Here is a 6,788-nt window from a genome sequence, read left to right as displayed (position 1 = left end):
AGCTTCTTTCTTTGTTTGTTTAAAGTTTTGGATTTACTGTTTTGGTGATAAGGAGTAAGAAGAGACTTCTACTCGGCTCTTTCTTTCATCTTATCCCTTATTGTCATGAGCTGTTGAGCCAGTGTTGGGAACTTTCCAGTTTCCTGAACATATCTATTTTAGCTATTGGCTCAGAAACTGGGGAAATAACCTCAAAGCACGTTGGGAGATTTACTGAGATTACCATATCTGAACTCCTTTATGAGGTCAGAAATCCATTTATTGTTTGTCCCATGAGACCTCTGTTTATTAGGTTTAGAGCATTTTTCATTAAACAAAAAAATCAAATAGGATCTCAGTGAGCGGCCCATACATTCTGTTCTCAGGACTCCCGATCATCGCCATCTAAGAACAGGACCATTTTGATTGCTCATCTTGATACCTATTGGGAAAGTCACACAACTTTGCTGCTGGAGAGTAAAGGTTTTGCTATTCCAGCATCCTTCAAATCCAACTGAAATCAGAAAGCGCTTTTCAGTGTAGCGTCTTGCAACGGAATCCCTAGTTTATGCGGATCGGTGACTAACAAGCACTTCACAGACACTGGCTCTGTCCTCAGAGGATTTAGTGAAGAGAGTGCCTTCCTGATCACTTTGGGGCAGGTAATCCGAGAGTGAGTAGGCTTGGGTAACAGGATAAACACACTCAGCATTCCTATCTTCCAGTCCTTGGAATCCATTCACTACACAGCCCAGGAATTTTTGGCATTTCGACGTTTCTTAGTGGTGTCCAACACCGAGTCAAGATTCCTGCGAACCAGCGGAGTACCTGTTAGCACCACTCTCAGCTACTGAGCAAGGACATTAAATCTAGAATTTCTGCTAAAGGTTGATAAGTAGCGCCCCAATATAAACGACATTCTTTCGTTCCTCGGTGGAATACCTCAAAATACATCTTGCAGCTATTCTCTAGAGTTTTGCCAATAAAAGCAAGCACTGTTCTGAATGGCTTTTGTTCTTGGGTTTGACTTTTCTGTTAGCCTCTTGGGATACGTTTGGATCTGGTTGGAGCTGTTAGACTGGCGACAGTAAGGTGTATGTGTGTGCGTGAGCTCATGCATGTGTGTCTGCCTGTCCCCACATGCATGTTGGAAGTGGAGCATGAGGAGACCTAGCTTGGTTTCTGAAGCAAGAAAGGTATCTTAAAAATGTATTTCACACATGAATATCCAATTTGAGTTTTTAGATAGATAGTAAACTGCAGGGACATAAAATAATGACCATTCAGAAAACATTGCCAAATTGTTGAGGTCTGATATCCCAAGGATTCATTATCGTAAAATCTCTTTTCCAGATTTAGGAAGATTTCCCCTGATTAAAGGGGTTAGATTTGTCTGGGTCAGATTTGTTCTCTTACTTACTTACTTTGTTATGTTTGGTCTCTTACATTCTAAATCAAAATGAAGACCTAGATAATTCCATTGAGAACTTGCCTTGAATCTGATGGTCCTTGTGATCCAAGATTCCCTTCTATTCTCTGTAACCTCAGGTGTTTTTTTTTTTTTTCCTTTCTTTTCTTGCACTGAAGCTTCTGATCTTCCCTGAGAAGATCAGATGAAGTTAATTTTCATTCAGATGAAGACTTAAACAAGAATTTGGTTTTCTTTTTTTAAAGCACTTTGGGCTTACAAGCATATAACTGCATATTCTAATCAATAATTTAATGAACATGTTTAAAAGTAGAAACAGAAGCCCTTATACATCATTTATTACAGTACTTATTTTTGCCCAAAAATAACCAACTGAACTATAAAAGAGTATAATAAATTGGACATATTCCTTTAGCAACAAATATTACCAACAATTTAAAAATTCAGACACGAATGCCTCTTATCCAAAGTTTACCACACGGATCCTGCATGTAATTTGTACTCACTTGCCTGAGGATCTGTGGAAATTTGCAGGGAAGCCAAGTTCTTTTGATTCCTGTTCAGATTTGCAGGAGGCCAAGTCGCTCCTCCCATCTCCGACCCTCGTCTGATACTGTTTGGGAGAATGGTATTTACTTAAGAAAGAACAAAGACTTTATGTTTTTTATATATTATTTCTTTGTTTTTACAAAGACATTATTGAAACAGCTATAAAACATTGTGGAAGGAAAGAGAACTCTCATTTCACCCCTACTCTTAATTCCCTGCCAGAGCAAATATTTTCATTCTTTCTTGTGCTCCCTTCATTTCTGAGTCAGTCAGGACAAGCTTGGGGCTTTGGGAAGCTCAGCCTTCCGGGGCGTTTAGTTAAGTTTTCCAATCTATTTGACTCCAGTCAATGTAATGATCAATTCCCAGGCCACAGCTCCTCTCCAGACTCCTATACATCTATACTACATGCTTTCAATTTCTTTTTTGTCCCCTTAGCTTCTCTGTCAACTAAATTACTAATCTGAAAAACTTTCTTTCTTTTAGTGCTATGTGTCCAGAGAGGGTCAGCAGTGGACTCTGCCTAAACTTTCATTTCTCTCTTTCTCTTTTGAGCCCTGTGGTCCCATTGAAAGGCTTTACTGGACACCATACCCTTACCTGACCATTACTCCCGGGCATCTAATCCATTCAGAGAATTTAGCAATGGTATGAACCTTCTGACTTGATTCTTGCTTCAAGGCTGGGTTTTAATCAACTTTGTGACCCAGATCATTTCTGAATTTTACATTTTACTGTTTGGCAAAGAAACAGTTGCCTCTTTCCACCCTGTAACTCTGAATTGATGGACTCTTACCTCTGTCTCTTGCTTTTGGACCGGGAAGTCACATTTCTGAGCTCATCTGCCTCTTGCAAACCTTCCCAAATGCAACCATATTAACAGCTGTTTTCCAACTGCCTCTCCGAGAGCTCCTGGTTCAGGAGAGTGTGATCTGCTTCCTGAATTACCACAAGTGACAGTTTTTCAAGCTTTCTGCCGCCTGGCCAATCTCAACAGTTTACTTGCTCTCTGCCAGTTGGCCACTAAGCCAATACTACATAGTTTAGGTTTTTATTATAGAAGCACTCCACTTTGAGGTACCAATTTTTATATCTGTCTCAACAGGCTTGGTTATGGTACAATAACAAACAACTGTAAATTCTCAATGACTTAACACAGGGGAAATTTATTTCTTGTTCATGATGTCCAATGAGGTCATCTCATCACAGTGACTCAGGGCCTCAGACGGATGGAGAATCCATCTGAGCACATCCTTTAATGGCTGCTGTGCGGGATCATGGGCTGAAATGATGCACATTGGTTCTGCTCATATTTCATCAGTCATGATAAAGCATGTAAGCAGGCCTAACTTCGAAGTGGGCAGGAACATGCAATTCTGTTGTTACGGGTTGAATTGTACCCTCCAAGTGATGTTGAAGTCTATCCCCCAGTACGTGTGAATGTGACCTTAATTTGGACATAAGGTCTTCACAGAAGTAATCAAGTTAAAATGAGATTATCAGGGCGTCCTTATAAGAAGGAGAAATTTGGACGGAGATGAAGATGCACAGAGGGAAGATGGTGTGAAACCACAGGGAGGACATTACCTATGAGCTGAGGAATGCCTGAGGTTGCCGGAAGCTAAGAGAGAGGCCAAGAAGAGATCGTGTCCTCACAGCTCTCAGAAGGAACCAACCTTACTGATGCCTTGATTTTGTACTTCTAGCCTCTGGAGCTGTGAGACAATAAAATTTCTACTACACTTAACCACTCAACTTTTGGCACTTTATTATGGCATTCCCAAGAAACTAATATACCTACTATGTATCCAGATATGGGAGAAAGTTGGAATATTTGTGAACATCATTAATGACCATCTCAATGTCTTTATTCACACCACGACATACATATAATTTTATTGGTTTTAGTACAAGTTCACAGAAAAATTTGTGTGTCCTGTTTTCCTCACTTGACATTATTTAATTAATGTATCTTTGTGTTCTTATACCGACATATTTTCATTATAAATTTCTGCATTATACTTTATCAGGTAGTCTAAAATTCCTAATTTTCAATTTTTATGCTGTTAACAAGTACTGTGAATTGTAAAATCAGAAATTTAAAGACTATGAAATTCTCACGTAGCATCAATTTCCAATAAAGCAATACATGCAAGATGCCAAAGGATAAACACATTACATATTGCAATAAATGTACCTAATGCTAACTCTTAGAGAGTCAGAGATTTTTGCCAGAATATGACGGAGTTTATTATTATATAGTTAACATGTACCAATCTGTTCTGTTACTAGGCTTTCTCAGAGCTGAAAAATATATATGTCATATTAAAAAAAATTCTGTCTCTAAATATTGTGGGGAAAATTTAAATTTTATATCTTAATTCAGAGATAAACAAAGGAAAGCGTTGGCTTTCTAGGGAATAGTCAATGGAAAAAAATCCATATTAAATTTGTTCTTGTTTCTCAGTATCTTGTGTTGCTCAGGAAGAAAATCCTTTGATTTTCAACTCCTACTCAGATACATATCTTCGCAAGCGATGTTGTGTTACATGCTGGAATGCTTCTTTTCTTCTTTCCTGCTCCAGCATTAAATTATTTATGAATCTCTGGTGTATATAAATATTTCCTTCTAGTTGGAATCTCACTTTCAGACAGTAGAATGTCATAAATATAACTAAAAAACCCCATCCCAGTAACAGGCTCAGGATATTCAAGGTATATTAATGTCACCCATGTATGAAAAATGTATGAGATTCTTTCTTAGAGTGGTGATGCCATTTTTATTTCTCATCTATATTTAACTCCAAGAGAAGTGAACAAAATGACAGAATAAAATGAAGTGTTTTCTTTAGGCTACATTTCATGGTCTCAAGGTCAAACCAAAGAAAACCTCATTCGGGGCCCTGAAATTTGTGTAGCATGCCGAAACCATTTCAGTAGGAAGCCCAATTTAATAAACTTAAGAAAATTCTTAGCATGGTATGTGGTAAATAAGATTCTCAGCTCTGGTTCTTGTAATGTGTGTGTGATTCTTACTACAGTTCAGAAAGCTCCAGATGTAGGGAAGTCAGAGTTTTGGATATCTAAGCAACTGACCTGTGCAATCAGTTTTGTAATTCTGGGACTTTCACCAGCATCCACCAACATCTTTGGCACCATTACTTTCGGGCACAGTTGTTATTTACTGAGCAGTTGCTCCATGCTGGACACTGTGCAAAGCCCTTTACATGCATAATCTCCTATGGTCCTCCCAATAGCTGCATAATGTAGGTATTGTCCTGCCTACCATTTTATAGATAAGGAACTACATTTCAGAACCTACAGCTAATCAGTACTGGAACATGGATGTGAACTGCCTTATTGTATCAGTCTCTCTTGACCACAATTCCAGTACTTTCCAATAATTTTCATGTAATAGCACATATAAAAAGTGACCATATTTGTATGCAGACTGGAAAAACTGAATGGGATATATGCATATCTATTTTGGGGCTTGTGGAAAACAAATTATTATATTTCCTGTATGTTATATAACTACTATAAGAAAAATAAAGAACAAAGTATGAGGGAAAATATTAAACTTTTACTTTTCATAAAACTTGCAAAATAAAATCTTGTCACATTTTAAATGAGAGGCTTGAACTCACTTCGATGACTAAATTTTTGGTATCAGGTTTTGGGCTTGAAATAGTGAAACACAATTTGGGTTCAAATCCAAATTAAAAAAATGTCATTACAGTTGCTTCCAATTTTTGATAGATCTCATCAGCTGGAGACTTTGTACAAATAAGCAGGTGAAAAATTTTAATTCTTTGTAATATACATCTACAATAGCTGAATTATATTTAATAAATTGAAGGATGCCTTTTATCATAGTTAACAGTAAAATAGTGGTAAAATTTCATGTGCAAATGGATACATTTTGAATCCAATCTTTTTCACACCAGGTTCTTCAGAGTAGTGAGAAAACTCTGCCTTCTCCTGGAGCTGTCTCTACAGGAGTCCTGTCTCCTTACCCCATCCTCATTCCAAGGTGGGGATTTTGATCAGAAGATCTGAAATTTTAAAGGGATCACTGGGCGCTGTGTTGAGAATATCCTGTATGGAGGCAAAAATAGGAGGGAAGCAATATAGTTTACTAATAAGATTTTTAAAAGGAGAGATCAGATGGTAGATTTTGGCTTAGAGAATGGAAATCACTTGTGCAAGTTCAGAGAAATAAATTGGATTTCCACCCAAAGCTTCAGCCCTGACTCCCTCTTTCTTCCCTTAGGTGACAGTGAAGGTCCCACTCCAGGGTCCTTCACTGTTCACTGATATTTAACATTTGAAAAATGGACAATTTCTAAAAGCTGTTTAAAGCCTTGGCTAACCTTTTAAGTTATGAGATTTACTTCTCTGTCATGTTTCTTTGTTTATTCTTCCCTGGACATAACTAGGTAAAAGAGACCATCCTGCCTTAATCTATCAACAGTGAGTTCCCAGAAGGCAGCTATTGCCCAGAGCAGCATTCATGATTATTGATTATCTGCTGAGTGCCAAGCATTGTGCTAAATGGAGGGATAGTGTACTAAAGATTTAGTGTGGGGAAAGAAAGCCCTGTGAAGAGAAAATGGGTTGCTATATATCATATGATCACAGAGGATGATGCCAAAAACTCTACTTGAGGATGCCATAAAAGGCTTCCCATAGAAGTGACATTTGAGCTGGTTTTGAAGTATGAATAGGAGTTTGCAAACAAAATATGCATGCAGTGTACATGATGATAATCTGAGCTCTAGCGATGTGCTAAAGTGATATCATGATAGTGGAAAGAACATGGGTGGGAAAA

This window comes from Manis javanica, chromosome 11 (genome assembly GCF_040802235.1).
Source record: "Manis javanica isolate MJ-LG chromosome 11, MJ_LKY, whole genome shotgun sequence".
Lineage (NCBI taxonomy): Eukaryota > Metazoa > Chordata > Mammalia > Pholidota > Manidae > Manis > Manis javanica.
Note: the sequence above shows the minus strand (reverse complement) of the source record.